We start from the raw sequence: 24,344 nt of genomic DNA on the forward strand, positions 1-24,344 counted from the left end.
TGCCAAAGCGGTACAGCATAAGGTGGGATGGGACAGTCTGAAATATATTTTATAGATGTATTTCTCACATATCTCAGAGCCTTCCGCGGTTGTCGTCGTCGTCGTTGTCGTCGTCGTCGTCGCCGCCGCCGCCACTTCTGCAGAAGTAGCAAATGGACATCTTAGCAAATGCGGCGAGGGACGCCCTGCCTTACATTTCCGAATGCACAAAGTGGGTGGTTTAGTTTCCCAGTCTATATTTGGTAGGTCTCGTAGCAGGTTGAATGTATCAAATGGGTGGGAAAGAGCAAGGGGCAGCGTCTGTGTAGAACGAAAACACAACTCCTCAGTGGTGTGAGCGTTTTGAGATGAGTCGTATATAAGTTCCACTTGTTTGTCAGTGACCGTGTGGCCTAATGGATAAGGCGTCGGACTTGGTATCCGAAGATTGCGTGTTTGTTTCCTCTCTCGGTCGTGTTTTTCCAGATCTGAAAAAGAAACATACCGTTTTAGTGTAGCACTTGAGCAGTACGAAACCGTGTGAACGTTGCTGTTGACCATTTTCTGCTTGGAGATGCTCTTGAGCTTGAAACACGCACAACAAGACCGGTGTTAACTAGCGAATTGGTTTGCATATTGCCGTCGCCGCGTGTTTTTGACTGGCACTTGCACATCTAAAATAACGTCGGAAAGTAACTCGTTCGGCTTATGAGTCACATCAAGTATGTGTGTTAATTTTGACGAAACTAGCTCTGCAGGTTGTCATGCAATTCTGTTACCTCTCAGAAATGATTATGAAATAAAAGTGAACTACGTGACGAGTGTGACGTTAGGAAAACATTAGGCAACATGGGGAGGTTCTGTATGGGACCAATCAATCAAACGAGTACTGTGTGACGTGTTAACCGGCATATACTCACCGAGGCAGCGCGGCTAGCCCAGTCGGTAGAACATAAGGCTCTTAATCCCAGGGTCGTGGGTTCGATCCCCACGTGGGGAGGAACGGAATTTTGTTCCTCTGCAGATGTAACTTACCGTTTTTCTCATTAACGTGATGTAATGGAAATAGCAACTTTAAACTTTGCCTACGTCTCCGTCAGTCGCTACGAAACTGTATTTGAAGGTGAAGGTGATTTTGTAGACATGTGTGAAAGACATGTTCTGAAATGCAAGTGGTGTTATTTGGAGAGCACTTCCTTTACGTGTCAGATGTGTAGGCAAGCAGTAATGGGTCGCCATAGCTGCAAATATTAGACGGTAATATGAAGTGTTGTCAGCTGAAGTCTGATGATCCAGACGACCGTAAGGATGAAGTACGCAAAAGTACCGCTAGGCCGCGCCTCTTTAGCTCAGTGGCAGAGCACTGGTCTAGTAAACCAGGGGTCGTGAGTTCGATCCTCACAGGAGGCAGACGAATTTTGGATATCAGTTGCGCGTCGTGGCCTTATAGCAAACAGTATCTGGGATGACTAACAATTAGCGAGAGGCGTTTTATTAAGAATTACTCTCAGATGTGATTAAGGCGAATGGCGCAGATAAAGCATTTGCCAAAGCGGTACAGCATAAGGTGGGATGGGACAGTCTGAAATATATTTTATAGATGTATTTCTCACATATCTCAGAGCCTTCCGCGGTTGTCGTCGTCGTCGTTGTCGTCGTCGTCGCCGCCGCCACTTCTGCAGAAGTAGCAAATGGACATCTTAGCAAATGCGGCGAGGGACGCCCTGCCTTACATTTCCGAATGCACAAAGTGGGTGGTTTAGTTTCCCAGTCTATATTTGGTTGGTCTCGTAGCAGGTTGAATGTATCAAATGGGTGGGAAAGAGCAAGGGGCAGCGTCTGTGTAGAACGAAAACACAACTCCTCAGTGGTGTGAGCGTTTTGAGATGAGTCGTATATAAGTTCCACTTGTTTGTCAGTGACCGTGTGGCCTAATGGATAAGGCGTCGGACTTGGTATCCGAAGATTGCGTGTTTGTTTCCTCTCTCGGTCGTGTTTTTCCAGATCTGAAAAAGAAACATACCGTTTTAGTGTAGCACTTGAGCAGTACGAAACCGTGTGAACGTTGCTGTTGACCATTTTCTGCTTGGAGATGCTCTTGAGCTTGAAACACGCACAACAAGACCGGTGTTAACTAGCGAATTGGTTTGCATATTGCCGTCGCCGCGTGTTTTTGACTGGCACTTGCACATCTAAAATAACGTCGGAAAGTAACTCGTTCGGCTTATGAGTCACATCAAGTATATGTGTTAATTTTGACGAAACTAGCTCTGCAGGTTGTCATGCAATTCTGTTACCTCTCAGAAATGATTATGAAATAAAAGTGAACTACGTGACGAGTGTGACGTTAGGAAAACATTAGGCAACATGGGGAGGTTCTGTATGGGACCAATCAACCCAAACGAGTACTGTGTGACGTGCTAACCGGCATATACTCACCGAGGCAGCGCGGCTAGCTCAGTCGGTAGAACATAAGGCTCTTAATCCCAGGGTCGTGGGTTCGATCCCCACGTGGGGAGGAACGGAATTTTGTTCCTCTGCAGATGTAACTTACCGTTTTTCTGATTAACGTGATGTAATGGAAATAGCAACTTTAAACTTTGCCTACGTCTCCGTCAGTCGCTACGAAACTGTATTTGAAGGTGAAGGTGATTTTGTAGACATGTGTGAAAGACATGTTCTGAAATGCAAGTGGTGTTATTTGGAGAGCACTTCCTTTACGTGTCAGATGTGTAGCCAAGCAGTAATGGGTCGCCATAGCTGCAAATATTAGACGGTAATATGAAGTGTTGTCAGCTGAAGTCTGATGATCCAGACGACCGTAAGGATGAAGTACGCAAAAGTACCGCTAGGCCGCGCCTCTTTAGCTCAGTGGCAGAGCACTGGTCTAGTAAACCAGGGGTCGTGAGTTCGATCCTCACAGGAGGCAGACGAATTTTGGATATCAGTTGCGCGTCGTGGCCTTATAGCAAACAGTATCTGGGATGACTAACAATTAGCGAGAGGCGTTTTATTAAGAATTACTCTCAGATGTGATTAAGGCGAATGGCGCAGATAAAGCATTTGCCAAAGCGGTACAGCATAAGGTGGGATGGGACAGTCTGAAATATATTTTATAGATGTATTTCTCACATATCTCAGAGCCTTCCGCGGTTGTCGTCGTCGTCGTTGTCGTCGTCGTCGCCGCCGCCACTTCTGCAGAAGTAGCAAATGGACATCGTAGCAAATGCGGCGAGGGACGCCCTGCCTTACATTTCCGAATGCACAAAGTGGGTGGTTTAGTTTCCCAGTCTATATTTGGTAGGTCTCGTAGCAGGTTGAATGTATCAAATGCGTGGGAAACAGCAAGGGGCAGCGTCTGTGTAGAACGAAAACACAACTCCTCAGTGGTGTGAGCGTTTTGAGATGAGTCGTATATAAGTTCCACTTGTTTGTCAGTGACCGTGTGGCCTAATGGATAAGGCGTCGGACTTGGTATCCGAAGATTGCGTGTTTGTTTCCTCTCTCGGTCGTGTTTTTCCAGATCTGAAAAAGAAACATACCGTTTTAGTGTAGCACTTGAGCAGTACGAAACCGTGTGAACGTTGCTGTTGACCATTTTCTGCTTGGAGATGCTCTTGAGCTTGAAACACGCACAACAAGACCGGTGTTAACTAGCGAATTGGTTTGCATATTGCCGTCGCCGCGTGTTTTTGACTGGCACTTGCACATCTAAAATAACGTCGGAAAGTAACTCGTTCGGCTTATGAGTCACATCAAGTATGTGTGTTAATTTTGACGAAACTAGCTCTGCAGGTTGTCATGCAATTCTGTTACCTCTCAGAAATGATTATGAAATAAAAGTGAACTACGTGACGAGTGTGACGTTAGGAAAACATTAGGCAACATGGGGAGGTTCTGTATGGGACCAATCAACCCAAACGAGTACTGTGTGACGTGCTAACCGGCATATACTCACCGAGGCAGCGCGGCTAGCTCAGTCGGTAGAACATAAGGCTCTTAATCCCAGGGTCGTGGGTTCGATCCCCACGTGGGGAGGAACGGAATTTTGTTCCTCTGCAGATGTAACTTACCGTTTTTCTGATTAACGTGATGTAATGGAAATAGCAACTTTAAACTTTGCCTACGTCTCCGTCAGTCGCTACGAAACTGTATTTGAAGGTGAAGGTGATTTTGTAGACATGTGTGAAAGACATGTTCTGAAATGCAAGTCGTGTTATTTGGAGAGCACTTCCTTTACGTGTCAGATGTGTAGGCAAGCAGTAATGGGTCGCCATAGCTGCAAATATTAGACGGTAATATGAAGTGTTGTCAGCTGAAGTCTGATGATCCAGACGACCGTAAGAATGAAGTACGCAAAAGTACCGCTAGGCCGCGCCTCTTTAGCTCAGTGGCAGAGCACTGGTCTAGTAAACCAGGGGTCGTGAGTTCGATCCTCACAGAAGGCAGACGAATTTTGGATATCAGTTGCGCGTCGTGGCCTTATAGCAAACAGTATCTGGGATGACTAACACTTAGCGAGAGGCGTTTTATTAAGAATTACTCTCAGATGTGATTAAGGCGAATGGCGCAGATAAAGCATTTGCCAAAGCGGTACAGCATAAGGTGGGATGGGACAGTCTGAAATATATTTTATAGATGTATTTCTCACATATCTCAGAGCCTTCCGCGGTTGTCGTCGTCGTCGTTGTCGTCGTCGTCGTCGCCGCCGCCGCCACTTCTGCAGAAGTAGCAAATGGACATCTTAGCAAATGCGGCGAGGGACGCCCTGCCTTACATTTCCGAATGCACAAAGTGGGTGGTTTAGTTTCCCAGTCTATATTTGGTAGGTCTCGTAGCAGGTTGAACGTATCAAATGGGTGGGAAAGAGCAAGGGGCAGCGTCTGTGTAGAACGAAAACACAACTCCTCAGTGGTGTGAGCGTTTTGAGATGAGTCGTATATAAGTTCCACTTGTTTGTCAGTGACCGTGTGGCCTAATGGATAAGGCGTCGGACTTGGTATCCGAAGATTGCGTGTTTGTTTCCTCTCTCGGTCGTGTTTTTCCAGATCTGAAAAAGAAACATACCGTTTTAGTGTAGCACTTGAGCAGTACGAAACCGTGTGAACGTTGCTGTTGACCATTTTCTGCTTGGAGATGCTCTTGAGCTTGAAACACGCACAACAAGACCGGTGTTAACTAGCGAATTGGTTTGCATATTGCCGTCGCCGCGTGTTTTTGACTGGCACTTGCACATCTAAAATAACGTCGGAAAGTAACTCGTTCGGCTTATGAGTCACATCAAGTATGTGTGTTAATTTTGACGAAACTAGCTCTGCAGGTTGTCATGCAATTCTGTTACCTCTCAGAAATGATTATGAAATAAAAGTGAACTACGTGACGAGTGTGACGTTAGGAAAACATTAGGCAACATGGGGAGGTTCTGTATGGGACCAATCAATCAAACGAGTACTGTGTGACGTGTTAACCGGCATATACTCACCGAGGCAGCGCGGCTAGCTCAGTCGGTAGAACATAAGGCTCTTAATCCCAGGGTCGTGGGTTCGATCCCCACGTGGGGAGGAACGGAATTTTGTTCCTCTGCAGATGTAACTTACCGTTTTTCTCATTAACGTGATGTAATGGAAATAGCAACTTTAAACTTTGCCTACGTCTCCGTCAGTCGCTACGAAACTGTATTTGAAGGTGAAGGTGATTTTGTAGACATGTGTGAAAGACATGTTCTGAAATGCAAGTGGTGTTATTTGGAGAGCACTTCCTTTACGTGTCAGATGTGTAGCCAAGCAGTAATGGGTCGCCATAGCTGCAAATATTAGACGGTAATATGAAGTGTTGTCAGCTGAAGTCTGATGATCCAGACGACCGTAAGGATGAAGTACGCAAAAGTACCGCTAGGCCGCGCCTCTTTAGCTCAGTGGCAGAGCACTGGTCTAGTAAACCAGGGGTCGTGAGTTCGATCCTCACAGGAGGCAGACGAATTTTGGATATCAGTTGCGCGTCGTGGCCTTATAGCAAACAGTATCTGGGATGACTAACAATTAGCGAGAGGCGTTTTATTAAGAATTACTCTCAGATGTGATTAAGGCGAATGGCGCAGATAAAGCATTTGCCAAAGCGGTACAGCATAAGGTGGGATGGGACAGTCTGAAATATATTTTATAGATGTATTTCTCACATATCTCAGAGCCTTCCGCGGTTGTCGTCGTCGTCGTTGTCGTCGTCGTCGCCGCCGCCACTTCTGCAGAAGTAGCAAATGGACATCTTAGCAAATGCGGCGAGGGACGCCCTGCCTTACATTTCCGAATGCACAAAGTGGGTGGTTTAGTTTCCCAGTCTATATTTGGTTGGTCTCGTAGCAGGTTGAATGTATCAAATGGGTGGGAAAGAGCAAGGGGCAGCGTCTGTGTAGAACGAAAACACAACTCCTCAGTGGTGTGAGCGTTTTGAGATGAGTCGTATATAAGTTCCACTTGTTTGTCAGTGACCGTGTGGCCTAATGGATAAGGCGTCGGACTTGGTATCCGAAGATTGCGTGTTTGTTTCCTCTCTCGGTCGTGTTTTTCCAGATCTGAAAAAGAAACATACCGTTTTAGTGTAGCACTTGAGCAGTACGAAACCGTGTGAACGTTGCTGTTGACCATTTTCTGCTTGGAGATGCTCTTGAGCTTGAAACACGCACAACAAGACCGGTGTTAACTAGCGAATTGGTTTGCATATTGCCGTCGCCGCGTGTTTTTGACTGGCACTTGCACATCTAAAATAACGTCGGAAAGTAACTCGTTCGGCTTATGAGTCACATCAAGTATATGTGTTAATTTTGACGAAACTAGCTCTGCAGGTTGTCATGCAATTCTGTTACCTCTCAGAAATGATTATGAAATAAAAGTGAACTACGTGACGAGTGTGACGTTAGGAAAACATTAGGCAACATGGGGAGGTTCTGTATGGGACCAATCAACCCAAACGAGTACTGTGTGACGTGCTAACCGGCATATACTCACCGAGGCAGCGCGGCTAGCTCAGTCGGTAGAACATAAGGCTCTTAATCCCAGGGTGGTGGGTTCTATCCCCACGTGGGGAGGAACGGAATTTTGTTCCTCTGCAGATGTAACTTACCGTTTTTCTGATTAACGTGATGTAATGGAAATAGCAACTTTAAACTTTGCCTACGTCTCCGTCAGTCGCTACGAAACTGTATTTGAAGGTGAAGGTGATTTTGTAGACATGTGTGAAAGACATGTTCTGAAATGCAAGTGGTGTTATTTGGAGAGCACTTCCTTTACGTGTCAGATGTGTAGCCAAGCAGTAATGGGTCGCCATAGCTGCAAATATTAGACGGTAATATGAAGTGTTGTCAGCTGAAGTCTGATGATCCAGACGACCGTAAAGATGAAGTACGCAAAAGTACCGCTAGGCCGCGCCTCTTTAGCTCAGTGGCAGAGCACTGGTCTAGTAAACCAGGGGTCGTGAGTTCGATCCTCACAGGAGGCAGACGAATTTTGGATATCAGTTGCGCGTCGTGGCCTTATAGCAAACAGTATCTGGGATGACTAACAATTAGCGAGAGGCGTTTTATTAAGAATTACTCTCAGATGTGATTAAGGCGAATGGCGCAGATAAAGCATTTGCCAAAGCGGTACAGCATAAGGTGGGATGGGACAGTCTGAAATATATTTTATAGATGTATTTCTCACATATCTCAGAGCCTTCCGCGGTTGTCGTCGTCGTCGTTGTCGTCGTCGTCGCCGCCGCCACTTCTGCAGAAGTAGCAAATGGACATCGTAGCAAATGCGGCGAGGGACGCCCTGCCTTACATTTCCGAATGCACAAAGTGGGTGGTTTAGTTTCCCAGTCTATATTTGGTAGGTCTCGTAGCAGGTTGAATGTATCAAATGGGTGGGAAAGAGCAAGGGGCAGCGTCTGTGTAGAACGAAAACACAACTCCTCAGTGGTGTGAGCGTTTTGAGATGAGTCGTATATAAGTTCCACTTGTTTGTCAGTGACCGTGTGGCCTAATGGATAAGGCGTCGGACTTGGTATCCGAAGATTGCGTGTTTGTTTCCTCTCTCGGTCGTGTTTTTCCAGATCTGAAAAAGAAACATACCGTTTTAGTGTAGCACTTGAGCAGTACGAAACCGTGTGAACGTTGCTGTTGACCATTTTCTGCTTGGAGATGCTCTTGAGCTTGAAACACGCACAACAAAACCGGTGTTAACTAGCGAATTGGTTTGCATATTGCCGTCGCCGCGTGTTTTTGACTGTCACTTGCACATCTAAAATAACGTCGGAAAGTAACTCGTTCGGCTTATGAGTCACATCAAGTATGTGTGTTAATTTTGACGAAACTAGCTCTGCAGGTTGTCATGCAATTCTGTTACCTCTCAGAAATGATTATGAAATAAAAGTGAACTACGTGACGAGTGTGACGTTAGGAAAACATTAGGCAACATGGGGAGGTTCTGTATGGGACCAATCAACCCAAACGAGTACTGTGTGACGTGCTAACCGGCATATACTCACCGAGGCAGCGCGGCTAGCTCAGTCGGTAGAACATAAGGCTCTTAATCCCAGGGTCGTGGGTTCGAGCCCCACGTGGGGAGGAACGGAATTTTGTTCCTCTGCAGATGTAACTTACCGTTTTTCTGATTAACGTGATGTAATGGAAATAGCAACTTTAAACTTTGCCTACGTCTCCGTCAGTCGCTACGAAACTGTATTTGAAGGTGAAGGTGATTTTGTAGACATGTGTGAAAGACATGTTCTGAAATGCAAGTGGTGTTATTTGGAGAGCACTTCCTTTACGTGTCAGATGTGTAGGCAAGCAGTAATGGGTCGCCATAGCTGCAAATATTAGACGGTAATATGAAGTGTTGTCAGCTGAAGTCTGATGATCCAGACGACCGTAAGGATGAAGTACGCAAAAGTACCACTAGGCCGCGCCTCTTTAGCTCAGTGGCAGAGCACTGGTCTAGTAAACCAGGGGTCGTGAGTTCGATCCTCACAGAAGGCAGACGAATTTTGGATATCAGTTGCGCGTCGTGGCCTTATAGCAAACAGTATCTGGGATGACTAACACTTAGCGAGAGGCGTTTTATTAAGAATTACTCTCAGATGTGATTAAGGCGAATGGCGCAGATAAAGCATTTGCCAAAGCGGTACAGCATAAGGTGGGATGGGACAGTCTGAAATATATTTTATAGATGTATTTCTCACATATCTCAGAGCCTTCCGCGGTTGTCGTCGTCGTCGCCGCCGCCACTTCTGCAGAAGTAGCAAATGGACATCTTAGCAAATGCGGCGAGGGACGCCCTGCCTTACATTTCCGAATGCACAAAGTGTGTGGTTTAGTTTCCCAGTCTATATTTGGTAGGTCTCGTAGCAGGTTGAATGTATCAAATGGGTGGGAAAGAGCAAGGGGCAGCGTCTGTGTAGAACGAAAACACAACTCCTCAGTGGTGTGAGCGTTTTGAGATGAGTCGTATATAAGTTCCACTTGTTTGTCAGTGACCGTGTGGCCTAATGGATAAGGCGTCGGACTTGGTATCCGAAGATTGCGTGTTTGTCTCCTCTCTCGGTCGTGTTTTTCCAGATCTGAAAAAGAAACATACCGTTTTAGTGTAGCACTTGAGCAGTACGAAACCGTGTGAACGTTGCTGTTGACCATTTTCTGCTTGGAGATGCTCTTGAGCTTGAAACACGCACAACAAGACCGGTGTTAACTAGCGAATTGGTTTGCATATTGCCGTCGCCGCGTGTTTTTGACTGGCACTTGCACATCTAAAATAACGTCGGAAAGTAACTCGTTCGGCTTATGAGTCACATCAAGTATGTGTGTTAATTTTGACGAAACTAGCTCTGCAGGTTGTCATGCAATTCTGTTACCTCTCAGAAATGATTATGAAATAAAAGTGAACTACGTGACGAGTGTGACGTTAGGAAAACATTAGGCAACATGGGGAGGTTCTGTATGGGACCAATCAACCCAAACGAGTACTGTGTGACGTGCTAACCGGCATATACTCACCGAGGCAGCGCGGCTAGCTCAGTCGGTAGCACATAAGGCTCTTAATCCCAGGGTGGTGGGTTCTATCCCCACGTGGGGAGGAATGGAATTTTGTTCCTCTGCAGATGTAACTTACCGTTTTTCTGATTAACGTGATGTAATGGAAATAGCAACTTTAAACTTTGCCTACGTCTCCGTCAGTCGCTACGAAACTGTATTTGAAGGTGAAGGTGATTTCGTAGACATGTGTGAAAGACATGTTCTGAAATGCAAGTGGTGTTATTTGGAGAGCACTTCCTTTACGTGTCAGATGTGTAGCCAAGCAGTAATGGGTCGCCATAGCTGCAAATATTAGACGGTAATATGAAGTGTTGTCAGCTGAAGTCTGATGATCCAGACGACCGTAAGGATGAAGTACGCAAAAGTACCGCTAGGCCGCGCCTCTTTAGCTCAGTGGCAGAGCACTGGTCTAGCAAACCAGGGGTCATGAGTTCGATCCTCACAGGAGGCAGACGAATTTTGGATATCAGTTGCGCGTCGTGGCCTTATAGCAAACAGTATCTGGGATGACTAACAATTAGCGAGAGGCGTTTTATTAAGAATTACTCTCAGATGTGATTAAGGCGAATGGCGCAGATAAAGCATTTGCCAAAGCGGTACAGCATAAGGTGGGATGGGACAGTCTGAAATACATTTTATAGATGTATTTCTCACATATCTCAGAGCCTTCCGCGGTTGTCGTCGTCGTCGTCGTCGTCGTCGTCGTCGTCGTCGTCGTCGTCGTCTTCGCCGCCGCCCCCACTTCTGCAGAAGTAGCAAATGGACATCGTAGCAAATGCGGCGAGGGACGCCCTGCCTTACATTTCCGAATGCACAAAGTGTGTGGTTTAGTTTCCCAGTCTATATTTGGTTGGTCTCGTAGCAGGTTGAATGTATCAAATGGGTGGGAAAGAGCAAGGGGCAGCGTCTGTGTAGAACGAAAACACAACTCCTCAGTGGTGTGAGCGTTTTGAGATGAGTCGTATATAAGTTCCACTTGTTTGTCAGTGACCGTGTGGCCTAATGGATAAGGCGTCGGACTTCGTATCCGAAGATTGCGTGTTTGATTCCTCTCTCGGTCGTGTTTTTCCAGATCTGAAAAAGAAACATACCGTTTTAGTGTAGCACTTGAGCAGTACGAAACCGTGTGAATGTTGCTGTTGACCATTTTCTGCTTGGAGATGCTCTTGAGCTTGAAACACGCACAACAAGACCGGTGTTAACTAGCGAATTGGTTTGCATATTGCCGTCGCCGCGTGTTTTTGACTGGCACTTGCACATCTAAAATAACGTCGGAAAGTAACTCGTTCGGCTTATGAGTCACATCAAGTATGTGTGTTAATTTTGACGAAACTAGCTCTGCAGGTTGTCATGCAATTCTGTTACCTCTCAGAAATGATTATGAAATAAAAGTGAACTACGTGACGAGTGTGACGTTAGGAAAACATTAGGCAACATGGGGAGGTTCTGTATGGGACCAATCAACCCAAACGAGTACTGTGTGATGTGCTAACCGGCATATACTCACCGAGGCAGCGCGGATAGCTCGGTCGGTAGAACATAAGGCTCTTAATCCCAGGGTCGTGGGTTCGATCCCCACGTGGGGAGGAACGGAATTTTGTTCCTCTGCAGATGTAACTTACCGTTTTTCTGATTAACGTGATGTAATGGAAATAGCAACTTTAAACTTTGCCTACGTCTCCGTCAGTCGCTACGAAACTGTATTTGAAGGTGAAGGTGATTTTGTAGACATGTGTGAAAGACATGTTCTGAAATGCAAGTGGTGTTATTTGGAGAGCACTTCCTTTACGTGTCAGATGTGTAGCCAAGCAGGAATGGGTCGCCATAGCTGCAAATATTAGACGGTAATATGAAGTGTTGTCAGCTGAAGTCTGATGATCCAGACGACCGTAAGGATGAAGTACGCAAAAGTACCGCTAGGCCGCGCCTCTTTAGCTCAGTGGCAGAGCACTGGTCTAGTAAACCAGGGGTCGTCAGTTCGATCCTCACAGGAGGCAGACGAATTTTGGATATCAGTTGCGCGTCGTGGCCTTATAGCAAACAGTATCTGGGATGACTAACAATTAGCGACAGGCGTTTTATTAAGAATTACTCTCAGATGTGATTAAGGCGAATGGCGCAGATAAAGCATTTGCCAAAGCGGTACAGCATAAGGTGGGATGGGACAGTCTGAAATATATTTTATAGATGTATTTCTCACATATCTCAGAGCCTTCCGCGGTTGTCGTCGTCGTCGTCGTCGTCGTCGTCGTCGCCACTTCTGCAGAAGTAGCAAATGGACATCGTAGCAAATGCGGCGAGGGACGCCCTGCTTTACATTTCCGAATGCACAAAGTGGGTGGTTAATTTCCCAGTCTATATTTGGTAGGTCTCGTAGCAGGTTGAATGTATCAAATGGGTGGGAAAGAGCAAGGGGCAGCGTCTGTGTAGAACGAAAACACAACTCCTCAGTGGTGTGAGCGTTTTGAGATGAGTCGTATATAAGTTCCACTTGTTTGTCAGTGACCGTGTGGCCTAATGGATAAGGCGTCGGACTTCGTATCCGAAGATTGCGTGTTTGATTCCTCTCTCGGTCGTGTTTTTCCAGATCTGAAAAAGAAACATACCGTTTTAGTGTAGCACTTGGGCAGTACGAAACCGTGTGAACGTTGCTGTTGACCATTTTCTGCTTGGAGATGCTCTTGAGCTTGAAACACGCACAACAAGACCGATGTTAACTAGCGAATTGGTTTGCATATTGCCGTCGCCGCGTGTTTTTGACTGGCACTTGCACATCTAAAATAACGTCGGAAAGTAACTCGTTCGGCTTATGAGTCACATCAAGTATGTGTGTTAATTTTGACGAAACTAGCTCTGCAGGTTGTCATGCAATTCTGTTACCTCTCAGAAATGATTATGAAATAAAAGTGAACTACGTGACGAGTGTGACGTTAGGAAAACATTAGGCAACATGGGGAGGTTCTGTATGGGACCAATCAACCCAAACGAGTACTGTGTGACGTGCTAACCGGCATATACTCACCGAGGCAGCGCGGCTAGCTCAGTCGGTAGAACATAAGGCTCTTAATCCCAGGGTCGTGGGTTCGAGCCCCACGTGGGGAGGAACGGAATTTTGTTCCTCTGCAGATGTAACTTACCGTTTTTCTCATTAACGTGATGTAATGGAAATAGCAACTTTAAACTTTGCCTACGTCTCCGTCAGTCGCTACGAAACTGTATTTGAAGGTGAAGGTGATTTTGTAGACATGTGTGAAAGACATGTTCTGAAATGCAAGTGGTGTTATTTGGAGAGCACTTCCTTTACGTGTCAGATGTGTAGGCAAGCAGTAATGGGTCGCCATAGCTGCAAATATTAGACGGTAATATGAAGTGTTGTCAGCTGAAGTCTGATGATCCGGACGACCGTAAGGATGAAGTACGCAAAAGTACCGCTAGGCCGCGCCTCTTTAGCTCAGTGGCAGAGCACTGGTCTAGTAAACCAGGGGTCGTGAGTTCGATCCTCACAGGAGGCAGACGAATTTTGGATATCAGTTGCGCGTCGTGGCCTTATAGCAAACAGTATCTGGGATGACTAACAATTAGCGAGAGGCGTTTTATTAAGAATTACTCTCAGATGTGATTAAGGCGAATGGCGCAGATAAAGCATTTGCCAAAGCGGTACAGCATAAGGTGGGATGGCACAGTCTGAAATATATTTTATAGATGTATTTCTCACATATCTCAGAGCCTTCCGCGGTTGTCGTCGTCGTCGTTGTCGTCGTCGTCGCCGCCGCCACTTCTAACACGCGATCTAGTGTACATCGTAGCAAATGCGGCGAGGGACGCCCTGCCTTACATTTCCGAATGCACAAAGTGTGTGGTTTAGTTTCCCAGTCTATATTTGGTAGGTCTCGTAGCAGGTTGAATGTATCAAATGGGTGGGAAAGAGCAAGGGGCAGCGTCTGTGTAGAACGAAAACACAACTCCTCAGTGGTGTGAGCGTTTTGAGATGAGTCGTATATAAGTTCCACTTGTTTGTCAGTGACCGTGTGGCCTAATGGATAAGGCGTCGGACTTGGTATCCGAAGATTGCGTGTTTGTTTCCTCTCTCGGTCGTGTTTTTCCAGATCTGAAAAAGAAACATACCGTTTTAGTGTAGCACTTGAGCAGTACGAAACCGTGTGAACGTTGCTGTTGACCATTTTCTGCTTGGAGATGCTCTTGAGCTTGAAACACGCACAACAAGACCGGTGTTAACTAGCGAATTGGTTTGCATATTGCCGTCGCCGCGTGTTTTTGACTGGCACTTGCACATCTAAAATAACGTCGGAAAGTAACTCGTTCGGCTTATGAGTCACATCAAGTATGTGTGTTAATTTTGACGAAACTAGCTCTGCAGGTTGTCATGCAATTCTGTTACCTCTCAGAAATGATTATGAAATAAAAGTGAACTACGTGACGAGTGTGACGTTAGGAAAACATTAGGCAACATGGGGAGGTTCTGTATGGGACCAATCAACCCAAACGAGTACTGTGTGACGTGCTAACCGGCATATACTCACCGAGGCAGCGCGGCTAGCTCAGTCGGTAGAACATAAGGCTCTTAATCCCAGGGTGGTGGGTTCTATCCCCACGTGGGGAGGAATGGAATTTTGTTCCTCTGCAGATGTAACTTACCGTTTTTCTGATTAACGTGATGTAATGAAAATAGCAACTTTAAACTTTGCCTACGTCTCCGTCAGTCGCTACGAAACTGTATTTGAAGGTGAAGGTGATTTCGTAGACATGTGTGAAAGACATGTTCTGAAATGCAAGTGGTGTTATTTGGAGAGCACTTCCTTTACGGGTCAGATGTGTAGCCAAGCAGTAATGGGTCGCCATAGCTGCAAATATTAGACGGTAATATGAAGTGTTGTCAGCTGAAGTCTGATGATCCAGACGACCGTAAGGATGAAGTACGCAAAAGTACCGCTAGGCCGCGCCTCTTTAGCTCAGTGGCAGAGCACTGGTCTAGTAAACCAGGGGTCGTGAGTTCGATCCTCACAGGAGGCAGACGAATTTTGGATATCAGTTGCGCGTCGTGGCCTTATAGCAAACAGTATCTGGGATGACTAACAATTAGCGAGAGGCGTTTTATTAAGAATTACTCTCAGATGTGATTAAGGCGAATGGCGCAGATAAAGCATTTGCCAAAGCGGTACAGCATAAGGTGGGATGGGACAGTCTGAAATACATTTTATAGATGTATTTCTCACATATCTCAGAGCCTTCCGCGGTTGTCGTCGTCGTCGTCGTCGTCGTCGTCGTCGCCGCCGCCGCCACTTCTGCAGAAGTAGCAAATGGACATCGTAGCAAATGCGGCGAGGGACGCCCTGCCTTACATTTCCGAATGCACAAAGTGTGTGGTTTAGTTTCCCAGTCTATATTTGGTAGGTCTCGTAGCAGGTTGAATGTATCAAATGCGTGGGAAACAGCAAGGGGCAGCGTCTGTGTAGAACGAAAACACAACTCCTCAGTGGTGTGAGCGTTTTGAGATGAGTCGTATATAAGTTCCACTTGCTTGTCAGTGACCGTGTGGCCTAATGGATAAGGCGTCGGACTTCGTATCCGAAGATTGCGTGTTTGATTCCTCTCTCGGTCGTGTTTTTCCAGATCTGAAAAAGAAACATACCGTTTTAGTGTAGCACTTGAGCAGTACGAAACCGTGTGAACGTTGCTGTTGACCATTTTCTGCTTGGAGATGCTCTTGAGCTTGAAACACGCACAACAAGACCGGTGTTAACCAGCGAATTGGTTTGCATATTGCCGTCGCCGCGTGTTTTTGACTGGCACTTGCACATCTAAAATAACGTCGGAAAGTAACTCGTTCGGCTTATGAGTCACATCAAGTATGTGTGTTAATTTTGACGAAACTAGCTCTGCAGGTTGTCATGCAATTCTGTTACCTCTCAGAAATGATTATGAAATAAAAGTGAACTACGTGACGAGTGTGACGTTAGGAAAACATTAGGCAACATGGGGAGGTTCTGTATGGGACCAATCAACCCAAACGAGTACTGTGTGACGTGCTAACCGGCATATACTCACCGAGGCAGCGCGGATAGCTCAGTCGGTAGAACATAAGGCTCTTAATCCCAGGGTCGTGAGTTGGAGCCCCACGTGGGGAGGAACGGAATTTTGTTCCTCTGCAGATGTAACTTACCGTTCTTCTGATTAACGTGATGTAATGGAAATAGCAACTTTAAACTTTGCCTACGTCTCCGTCAGTCGCTACGAAACTGTATTTGAAGGTGAAGGTGATTTTGTAGACATGTGTGAAAGACATGTTCTGAAATGCAAGTGGTGTTATTTGGAGAGCACTTCCTTTACGTGTCAGATGTGTAGCCAAGCAGGAATGGGTCGCCATAGCTGCAAATATTAGACGGTAATATGAAGTGTTGTCAGCTGAAGTCTGATGATCCAGACGACCGTAAGGATGAAGTACGCAAAAGTACCGCTAGGCCGCGCCTCTTTAGCTCAGTGGCAGAGCACTGGTCTAGTAAACCAGGGGTCGTGAGTTCGATCCTCACAGGAGGCAGACGAATTTTGGATATCAGTTGCGCGTCGTGGCCTTATAGCAAACAGTATCTGGGATGACTAACAATTAGCGACAGGCGTTTTATTAAGAATTACTCTCAGATGTGATTAAGGCAAATGGCGCAGATAAAGCATTTGCCAAAGCGGTACAGCATAAGGTGGGATGGGACAGTCTGAAATATATTTTATAGATGTATTTCTCACATATCTCAGAGCCTTCCGCGGTTGTCGTCGTCGTCGTCGTCGTCGTCGTCGCCACTTCTGCAGAAGTAGCAAATGGACATCGTAGCAAATGCGGCGAGGGACGCCCTGCTTTACATTTCCGAATGCACAAAGTGGGTGGTTAATTTCCCAGTCTATATTTGGTAGGTCTCGTAGCAGGTTGAATGTATCAAATGGGTGGGAAAGAGCAAGGGGCAGCGTCTGTGTAGAACGAAAACACAACTCCTCAGTGGTGTGAGCGTTTTGAGATGAGTCGTATATAAGTTCCACTTGTTTGTCAGTGACCGTGTGGCCTAATGGACAAGGCGTCGGACTTCGTATCCGAAGATTGCGTGTTTGATTCCTCTCTCGGTCGTGTTTTTCCAGATCTGAAAAAGAAACATACCGTTTTAGTGTAGCACTTGGGCAGTACGAAACCGTGTGAACGTTGCTGTTGACCATTTTCTGCTTGGAGATGCTCTTGAGCTTGAAACACGCACAACAAGACCGATGTTAACTAGCGAATTGGTTTGCATATTGCCGTCGCCGCGTGTTTTTGACTGGCACTTGCACATCTAAAATAACGTCGGAAAGTAACTCGTTCGGCTTATGAGTCACATCAAGTATGTGTGTTAATTTTGACGAAACTAGCTCTGCAGGTTGTCATGCAATTCTGTTACCTCTCAGAAATGATTATGAAATAAAAGTGAACTACGTGACGAGTGTGACGTTAGGAAAACATTAGGCAACATGGGGAGGTTCTGTATGGGACCAATCAACCCAAACGAGTACTGTGTGACGTGCTAACCGGCATATACTCACCGAGGCAGCGCGGCTAGCTCAGTCGGTAGAACATAAGGCTCTTAATCCCAGGGTCGTGGGTTCGAGCCCCACGTGGGGAGGAACGGAATTTTGTTCCTCTGCAGATGTAACTTACCGTTTTTCTCATTAACGTGATGTAATGGAAATAGCAACTTTAAACTTTGCCTACGTCTCCGTCAGTCGCTACGAAACTGTATTTGAAGGTGAAGGTGATTTTGTAGACATGTGTGAAAGACATGTTCTGAAATGCAAGTGGTGTTATTTGGAGAGCACTTCCTTTACGTGTCAGATGTGTAGGCAAGCAGTAATGGGTCGCCATAGCTGCAAATATTAGACGGTAATATGAAGTGTTGTCAGCTGAAGTCTGATGATCCAGACGACCGTAAGGATGAAGTACGCAAAAGTACCGCTAGGCCGCGCCTCTTTAGCTCAGTGGCAGAGCACTGGTCTAGTAAACCAGGGGTCGTGAGTTCGATCCTCACAGGAGGCAGACGAATTTTGGATATCAGTTGCGCGTCGTGGCCTTATAGCAAACAGTATCTGGGATGACTAACAATTAGCGAGAGGCGTTTTATTAAGAATTACTCTCAGATGTGATTAAGGCGAATGGCGCAGATAAAGCATTTGCCAAAGCGGTACAGCATAAGGTGGGATGGCACAGTCTGAAATATATTTTATAGATGTATTTCTCACATATCTCAGAGCCTTCCGCGGTTGTCGTCGTCGTCGTTGTCGTCGTCGTCGCCGCCGCCACTTCTGCAGAAGTAGCAAATGGACATCGTAGCAAATGCGGCGAGGGACGCCCTGCCTTACATTTCCGAATGCACAAAGTGTGTGGTTTAGTTTCCCAGTCTATATTTGGTAGGTCTCGTAGCAGGTTGAATGTATCAAATGGGTGGGAAAGAGCAAGGGGCAGCGTCTGTGTAGAACGAAAACACAACTCCTCAGTGGTGTGAGCGTTTTGAGATGAGTCGTATATAAGTTCCACTTGTTTGTCAGTGACCGTGTGGCCTAATGGATAAGGCGTCGGACTTCGTATCCGAAGATTGCGAGTTTGTTTCCTCTCTCGGTCGTGTTTTTCCAGATCTGAAAAAGAAACATACCGTTTTAGTGTAGCACTTGAGCAGTACGAAACCGTGTGAACGTTGCTGTTGACCATTTTCTGCTTGGAGATGCTCTTGAGCTTGAAACACGCACATCAAGACCGGTGTTAACTAGCGAATTGGTTTGCATATTGCCGTCGCCGCGTGTTTTTGACTGGCACTTGCACATCTAAAATAACGTCGGAAAGTAACTCGTTCGGCTTATGAGTCACATCAAGTATGTGTGTTAATTTTGACGAAACTAGCTCAGCAGGTTGTCATGCAATTCTGTTACCTCTCAGAAATGATTATGAAATAAAAGTGAACTACGTGACGAGTGTGACGTTAGGAAAACATTAGGCAACATGGGGAGGTTCTGTATGGGACCAATCAACCCAAACGAGTACTGTGTGACGTGCTAACCGGCATATACTCACCGAGGCAGCGCGGCTAGCTCAGTCGGTAGAACATAAGGCTCTTAATCCCAGGGTCGTGGGTTCGATCCCCACATGGGGAGGAACGGAATTTTGTTCCTCTGCAGATGTAACTTACCGTTTTTCTGATTAACGTGATGTAATGGAAATAGCAACTTTAAACTTTGCCTACGTCTCCGTCAGTCGCTACGAAACTGTATTTGAAGGTGAAGGTGATTTCGTAGACATGTGTGAAAGACATGTTCTGAAATGCAAGTGGTGTTATTTGGAGAGCACTTCCTTTACGTGTCAGATGTGTAGCCAAGCAGTAATGGGTCGCCATAGCTGCAAATATTAGACGGTAATATGAAGTGTTGTCAGCTGAAGTCTGATGATCCAGACGACCGTAAGGATGAAGTACGCAAAAGTACCGCTAGGCCGCGCCTCTTTAGCTCAGTGGCAGAGCACTGGTCTAGTAAACCAGGGGTCGTGAGTTCGATCCTCACAGGAGGCAGACGAATTTTGGATATCAGTTGCGCGTCGTGGCCTTATAGCAAACAGTATCTGGGATGACTAACAATTAGCGAGAGGCGTTTTATTAAGAATTACTCTCAGATGTGATTAAGGCGAATGGCGCAGATAAAGCATTTGCCAAAGCGGTACAGCATAAGGTGGGATGGGACAGTCTGAAATACATTTTATAGATGTATTTCTCACATATCTCAGAGCCTTCCGCGGTCGTCGTCGTCGTCGTCGTCGTCGTCGTCGCCGCCGCCGCCACTTCTGCAGAAGTAGCAAATGGACATCGTAGCAAATGCGGCGAGGGACGCCCTGCCTTACATTTCCGAATGCACAAAGTGTGTGGTTTAGTTTCCCAGTCTATATTTGGTAGGTCTCGTAGCAGGTTGAATGTATCAAGTGGGTGGGAAAGAGCAAGGGGCAGCGTCTGTGTAGAACGAAAACACAACTCCTCAGTGGTGTGAGCGTTTTGAGATGAGTCGTATATAAGTTCCACTTGTTTGTCAGTGACCGTGTGGCCTAATGGATAAGGCGTCGGACTTCGTATCCGAAGATTGCGTGTTTGATTCCTCTCTCGGTCGTGTTTTTCCAGATCTGAAAAAGAAACATACCGTTTTAGTGTAGCACTTGAGCAGTACGAAACCGTGTGAACGTTGCTGTTGACCATTTTCTGCTTGGAGATGCTCTTGAGCTTGAAACACGCACATCAAGACCGGTGTTAACTAGCGAATTGGTTTGCATATTGCCGTCGCCGCGTGTTTTTGACTGGCACTTGCACATCTAAAATAACGTCGGAAAGTAACTCGTTCGGCTTATGAGTCACATCAAGTATGTGTGTTAATTTTGACGAAACTAGCTCTGCAGGTTGTCATGCAATTCTGTTACCTCTCAGAAATGATTATGAAATAAAAGTGAACTACGTGACGAGTGTGACGTTAGGAAAACATTAGGCAACATGGGGAGGTTCTGTATGGGACCAATCAACCCAAACGAGTACTGTGTGACGTGCTAACCGGCATATACTCACCGAGGCAGCGCGGCTAGCTCAGTCGGTAGAACATAAGGCTCTTAATCCCAGGGTCGTGGGTTCGATCCCCACATGGGGAAGAACGGAATTTTGTTCCTCTGCAGATGTAACTTACCGTTTTTCTGATTAACGTGATGTAATGGAAATAGCAACTTTAAACTTTGCCTACGTCTCCGTCAGTCGCTACGAAACTGTATTTGAAGGTGAAGGTGATTTCGTAGACATGTGTGAAAGACATGTTCTGAAATGCAAGTGGTGTTATTTGGAGAGCACTTCCTTTACGTGTCAGATGTGTAGCCAAGCAGTAATGGGTCGCCATAGCTGCAAATATTAGACGGTAATATGAAGTGTTGTCAGCTGAAGTCTGATGATCCAGACGACCGTAAGGATGAAGTACGCAAAAGTACCGCTAGGCCGCGCCTCTTTAGCTCAGTGGCAGAGCACTGGTCTAGTAAACCAGGGGTCGTGAGTTCGATCCTCACAGGAGGCAGACGAATTTTGGATATCAGTTGCGCGTCGTGGCCTTATAGCAAACAGTATCTGGGATGACTAACAATTAGCGAGAGGCGTTTTATTAAGAATTACTCTCAGATGTGATTAAGGCGAATGGCGCAGATAAAGCATTTGCCAAAGCGGTACAGCATAAGGTGGGATGGGACAGTCTGAAATACATTTTATAGATGTATTTCTCACATATCTCAGAGCCTTCCGCGGTCGTCGTCGTCGTCGTCGTCGTCGTCGTCGTCGTCGTCGCCGCCGCCACTTCTGCAGAAGTAGCAAATGGACATCGTAGCAAATGCGGCGAGGGACGCCCTGCCTTACATTTCCGAATGCACAAAGTGTGTGGTTTAGTTTCCCAGTCTATATTTGGTAGGTCTCGTAGCAGGTTGAATGTATCAAGTGGGTGGGAAAGAGCAAGGGGCAGCGTCTGTGTAGAACGAAAACACAACTCCTCAGTGGTGTGAGCGTTTTGAGATGAGTCGTATATAAGTTCCACTTGTTTGTCAGTGACCGTGTGGCCTAATGGATAAGGCGTCGGACGTCGTATCCGAAGATTGCGTGTTTGATTCCTCTCTCGGTCGTGTTTTTCCAGATCTGAAAAAGAAACATACCGTTTTAGTGTAGCACTTGAGCAGTACGGAACCGTGTGAATGTTGCTGTTGACCATTTTCTGCTTGGAGATGCTCTTCAGCTTAAAACACGCACAACAAGACCGGTGTTAACTAGCGAATTGGTTTGCATATTGCCGTCGCCGCGTGTTTTTGACTGGCACTTGCACATCTAAAATAACGTCGGAAAGTAACTCGTTCGGCTTATGAGTCACATCAAGTATGTGTGTTAATTTTGACGAAACTAGCTCTGCAGGTTGTCATGCAATTCTGTTACCTCTCAGAAATGATTATGAAATAAAAGTGAACTACGTGACGAGTGTGACGTTAGGAAAACATTAGGCAACATGGGGAGGTTCTGTATGGGACCAATCAACCCAAACGAGTACTGTGTGACGTGCTAACCGGCACATACTCACTGAGGCAGCGCGGCTTGCTCAGTCGGTAGAACATAAGGCTCTTAATCCAAGGGTCGTGGGTTCGAGCCCCACGTGGGGAGGAACGGAATTTTGTTCCTCTGCAGATGTCACTTACCGTTTTTCTGATTAACGTGATGTAATGGAAATAGCAACTTTAAACTTTGCCTACGTCTCCGTCAGTCGCTACGAAACTGTATTTGAAGGTGAAGGTGATTTTGTAGACATGTGTGAAAGACATGTTCTGAAATGCAAGTGGTGTTATTTGGAGAGCACTTCCTTTACGTGTCAGATGTGTAGCCAAGCAGTAATGGGTCGCCATAGCTGCAAATATTAGACGGTAATATGAAGTGTTGTCAGCTGAAGTCTGATGATCCAGACGACCGTAAGGATGAAGTACGCAAAAGTACCGCTAGGCCGCGCCTCTTTAGCTCAGTGGCAGAGCACTGGTCTAGTAAACCAGGGGTCGTGAGTTCGATCCTCACAGGAGGCAGACGAATTTTGGATATCAGTTGCGCGTTGTGGCCTTATAGCAAACAGTATCTGGGATGACTAACAATTAGCGAGTGGCGTTTTATTAAGAATTACTCTCAGATGTGATTAAGGCGAATGGCGCAGATAAAGCATTTGCCAAAGCGGTACAGCATAAGGTGGGATGGGACAGTCTGAAATATATTTTATAGATGTATTTCTCACATATCTCAGAGCCTTCCGCGGTTGTCGTCGTCGTCGTCGTCGCCGCCGCCGCCACTTCTGCAGAAGTAGCAAATGGACATCGTAGCAAATGCGGCGAGGGACGCCCTGCCTTACATTTCCGAATGCACAAAGTGGGTGTTTAGTTTCCCAGTCTATATTTGGTAGGTCTCGTAGCAGGTTGAATGTATCAGATGGGTGGGAAAGAGCAAGGGGCAGCGTCTGTGTAGAACGAAAACACAACTCCTCAGTGGTGTGAGCGTTTTGAGATGAGTCGTATATAAGTTCCACTTGTTTGTCAGTGACCGTGTGGCCTAATGGATAAGGCGTCGGACGTCGTATCCGAAGATTGCGTGTTTGATTCCTCTCTCGGTCGTGTTTTTCCAGATCTGAAAAAGAAACATACCGTTTTAGTGTAGCACTTGAGCAGTACGGAACCGTGTGAATGTTGCTGTTGACCATTTTCTGCTTGGAGATGCTCTTCAGCTTAAAACACGCACAACAAGACCGGTGTTAACTAGCGAATTGGTTTGCATATTGCCGTCGCCGCGTGTTTTTGACTGGCACTTGCACATCTAAAATAACGTCGGAAAGTAACTCGTTCGGCTTATGAGTCACATCAAGTATGTGTGTTAATTTTGACGAAACTAGCTCTGCAGGTTGTCATGCAATTCTGTTACCTCTCAGAAATGATTATGAAATAAAAGTGAACTACGTGACGAGTGTGACGTTAGGAAAACATTAGGCAACATGGGGAGGTTCTGTATGGGACCAATCAACCCAAACGAGTACTGTGTGACGTGCTAACCGGCACATACTCACTGAGGCAGCGCGGCTTGCTCAGTCGGTAGAACATAAGGCTCTTAATCCAAGGGTCGTGGGTTCGAGCCCCACGTGGGGAGGAACGGAATTTTGTTCCTCTGCAGATGTCACTTACCGTTTTTCTGATTAACGTGATGTAATGGAAATAGCAACTTTAAACTTTGCCTACGTCTCCGTCAGTCGCTACGAAACTGTATTTGAAGGTGAAGGTGATTTTGTAGACATGTGTGAAAGACATGTTCTGAAATGCAAGTGGTGTTATTTGGAGAGCACTTCCTTTACGTGTCAGATGTGTAGCCAAGCAGTAATGGGTCGCCATAGCTGCAAATATTAGACGGTAATATGAAGTGTTGTCAGCTGAAGTCTGATGATCCAGACGACCGTAAGGATGAAGTACGCAAAAGTACCGCTAGGCCGCGCCTCTTTAGCTCAGTGGCAGAGCACTGGTCTAGTAAACCAGGGGTCGTGAGTTCGATCCTCACAGGAGGCAGACGAATTTTGGATATCAGTTGCGCGTTGTGGCCTTATAGCAAACAGTATCTGGGATGACTAACAATTAGCGAGTGGCGTTTTATTAAGAATTACTCTCAGATGTGATTAAGGCGAATGGCGCAGATAAAGCATTTGCCAAAGCGGTACAGCA

The 24,344-nt window shown here is 46.2% G+C and overlaps 16 non-coding genes across 16 annotated transcripts; all 16 read left to right on the plus strand.

The window, feature by feature from the left end:
- Positions 1 to 1,317: 1,317 nt before the first annotated feature.
- Positions 1,318 to 1,389, plus strand: Trnat-agu (transfer RNA threonine (anticodon AGU)). The gene has a single exon. It is a non-coding gene; the product is annotated as a tRNA-Thr (tRNA).
- Positions 1,390 to 2,836: 1,447 nt separating this feature from the next.
- On the plus strand, positions 2,837 to 2,908 carry Trnat-agu (transfer RNA threonine (anticodon AGU)). Its single transcript has one exon. It is a non-coding gene; the product is annotated as a tRNA-Thr (tRNA).
- Positions 2,909 to 4,355: 1,447 nt separating this feature from the next.
- Positions 4,356 to 4,427, plus strand: Trnat-agu (transfer RNA threonine (anticodon AGU)). The gene has a single exon. It is a non-coding gene; the product is annotated as a tRNA-Thr (tRNA).
- A 1,452-nt stretch (positions 4,428 to 5,879) lies between these two features.
- Trnat-agu (transfer RNA threonine (anticodon AGU)) lies at positions 5,880 to 5,951 on the plus strand. The gene has a single exon. It is a non-coding gene; the product is annotated as a tRNA-Thr (tRNA).
- A 1,447-nt stretch (positions 5,952 to 7,398) lies between these two features.
- Trnat-agu (transfer RNA threonine (anticodon AGU)) lies at positions 7,399 to 7,470 on the plus strand. The gene has a single exon. It is a non-coding gene; the product is annotated as a tRNA-Thr (tRNA).
- A 1,447-nt stretch (positions 7,471 to 8,917) lies between these two features.
- On the plus strand, positions 8,918 to 8,989 carry Trnat-agu (transfer RNA threonine (anticodon AGU)). Its single transcript has one exon. It is a non-coding gene; the product is annotated as a tRNA-Thr (tRNA).
- A 1,432-nt stretch (positions 8,990 to 10,421) lies between these two features.
- On the plus strand, positions 10,422 to 10,493 carry Trnaa-agc (transfer RNA alanine (anticodon AGC)). Its single transcript has one exon. It is a non-coding gene; the product is annotated as a tRNA-Ala (tRNA).
- A 1,474-nt stretch (positions 10,494 to 11,967) lies between these two features.
- On the plus strand, positions 11,968 to 12,039 carry Trnat-agu (transfer RNA threonine (anticodon AGU)). Its single transcript has one exon. It is a non-coding gene; the product is annotated as a tRNA-Thr (tRNA).
- A 1,443-nt stretch (positions 12,040 to 13,482) lies between these two features.
- On the plus strand, positions 13,483 to 13,554 carry Trnat-agu (transfer RNA threonine (anticodon AGU)). Its single transcript has one exon. It is a non-coding gene; the product is annotated as a tRNA-Thr (tRNA).
- A 1,447-nt stretch (positions 13,555 to 15,001) lies between these two features.
- Positions 15,002 to 15,073, plus strand: Trnat-agu (transfer RNA threonine (anticodon AGU)). The gene has a single exon. It is a non-coding gene; the product is annotated as a tRNA-Thr (tRNA).
- A 1,453-nt stretch (positions 15,074 to 16,526) lies between these two features.
- Positions 16,527 to 16,598, plus strand: Trnat-agu (transfer RNA threonine (anticodon AGU)). The gene has a single exon. It is a non-coding gene; the product is annotated as a tRNA-Thr (tRNA).
- A 1,440-nt stretch (positions 16,599 to 18,038) lies between these two features.
- Trnat-agu (transfer RNA threonine (anticodon AGU)) lies at positions 18,039 to 18,110 on the plus strand. Its single transcript has one exon. It is a non-coding gene; the product is annotated as a tRNA-Thr (tRNA).
- Positions 18,111 to 19,557: 1,447 nt separating this feature from the next.
- On the plus strand, positions 19,558 to 19,629 carry Trnat-agu (transfer RNA threonine (anticodon AGU)). The gene has a single exon. It is a non-coding gene; the product is annotated as a tRNA-Thr (tRNA).
- Positions 19,630 to 21,079: 1,450 nt separating this feature from the next.
- Positions 21,080 to 21,151, plus strand: Trnat-agu (transfer RNA threonine (anticodon AGU)). The gene has a single exon. It is a non-coding gene; the product is annotated as a tRNA-Thr (tRNA).
- Positions 21,152 to 22,607: 1,456 nt separating this feature from the next.
- Positions 22,608 to 22,679, plus strand: Trnat-agu (transfer RNA threonine (anticodon AGU)). Its single transcript has one exon. It is a non-coding gene; the product is annotated as a tRNA-Thr (tRNA).
- Positions 22,680 to 24,119: 1,440 nt separating this feature from the next.
- Positions 24,120 to 24,191, plus strand: Trnat-agu (transfer RNA threonine (anticodon AGU)). The gene has a single exon. It is a non-coding gene; the product is annotated as a tRNA-Thr (tRNA).
- The last annotated feature ends 153 nt before the right edge of the window (positions 24,192 to 24,344 follow it).

Source organism: Schistocerca gregaria, chromosome 4 (assembly GCF_023897955.1).
Source record: "Schistocerca gregaria isolate iqSchGreg1 chromosome 4, iqSchGreg1.2, whole genome shotgun sequence".
Classification (NCBI taxonomy): Eukaryota; Metazoa; Arthropoda; class Insecta; order Orthoptera; family Acrididae; genus Schistocerca; species Schistocerca gregaria.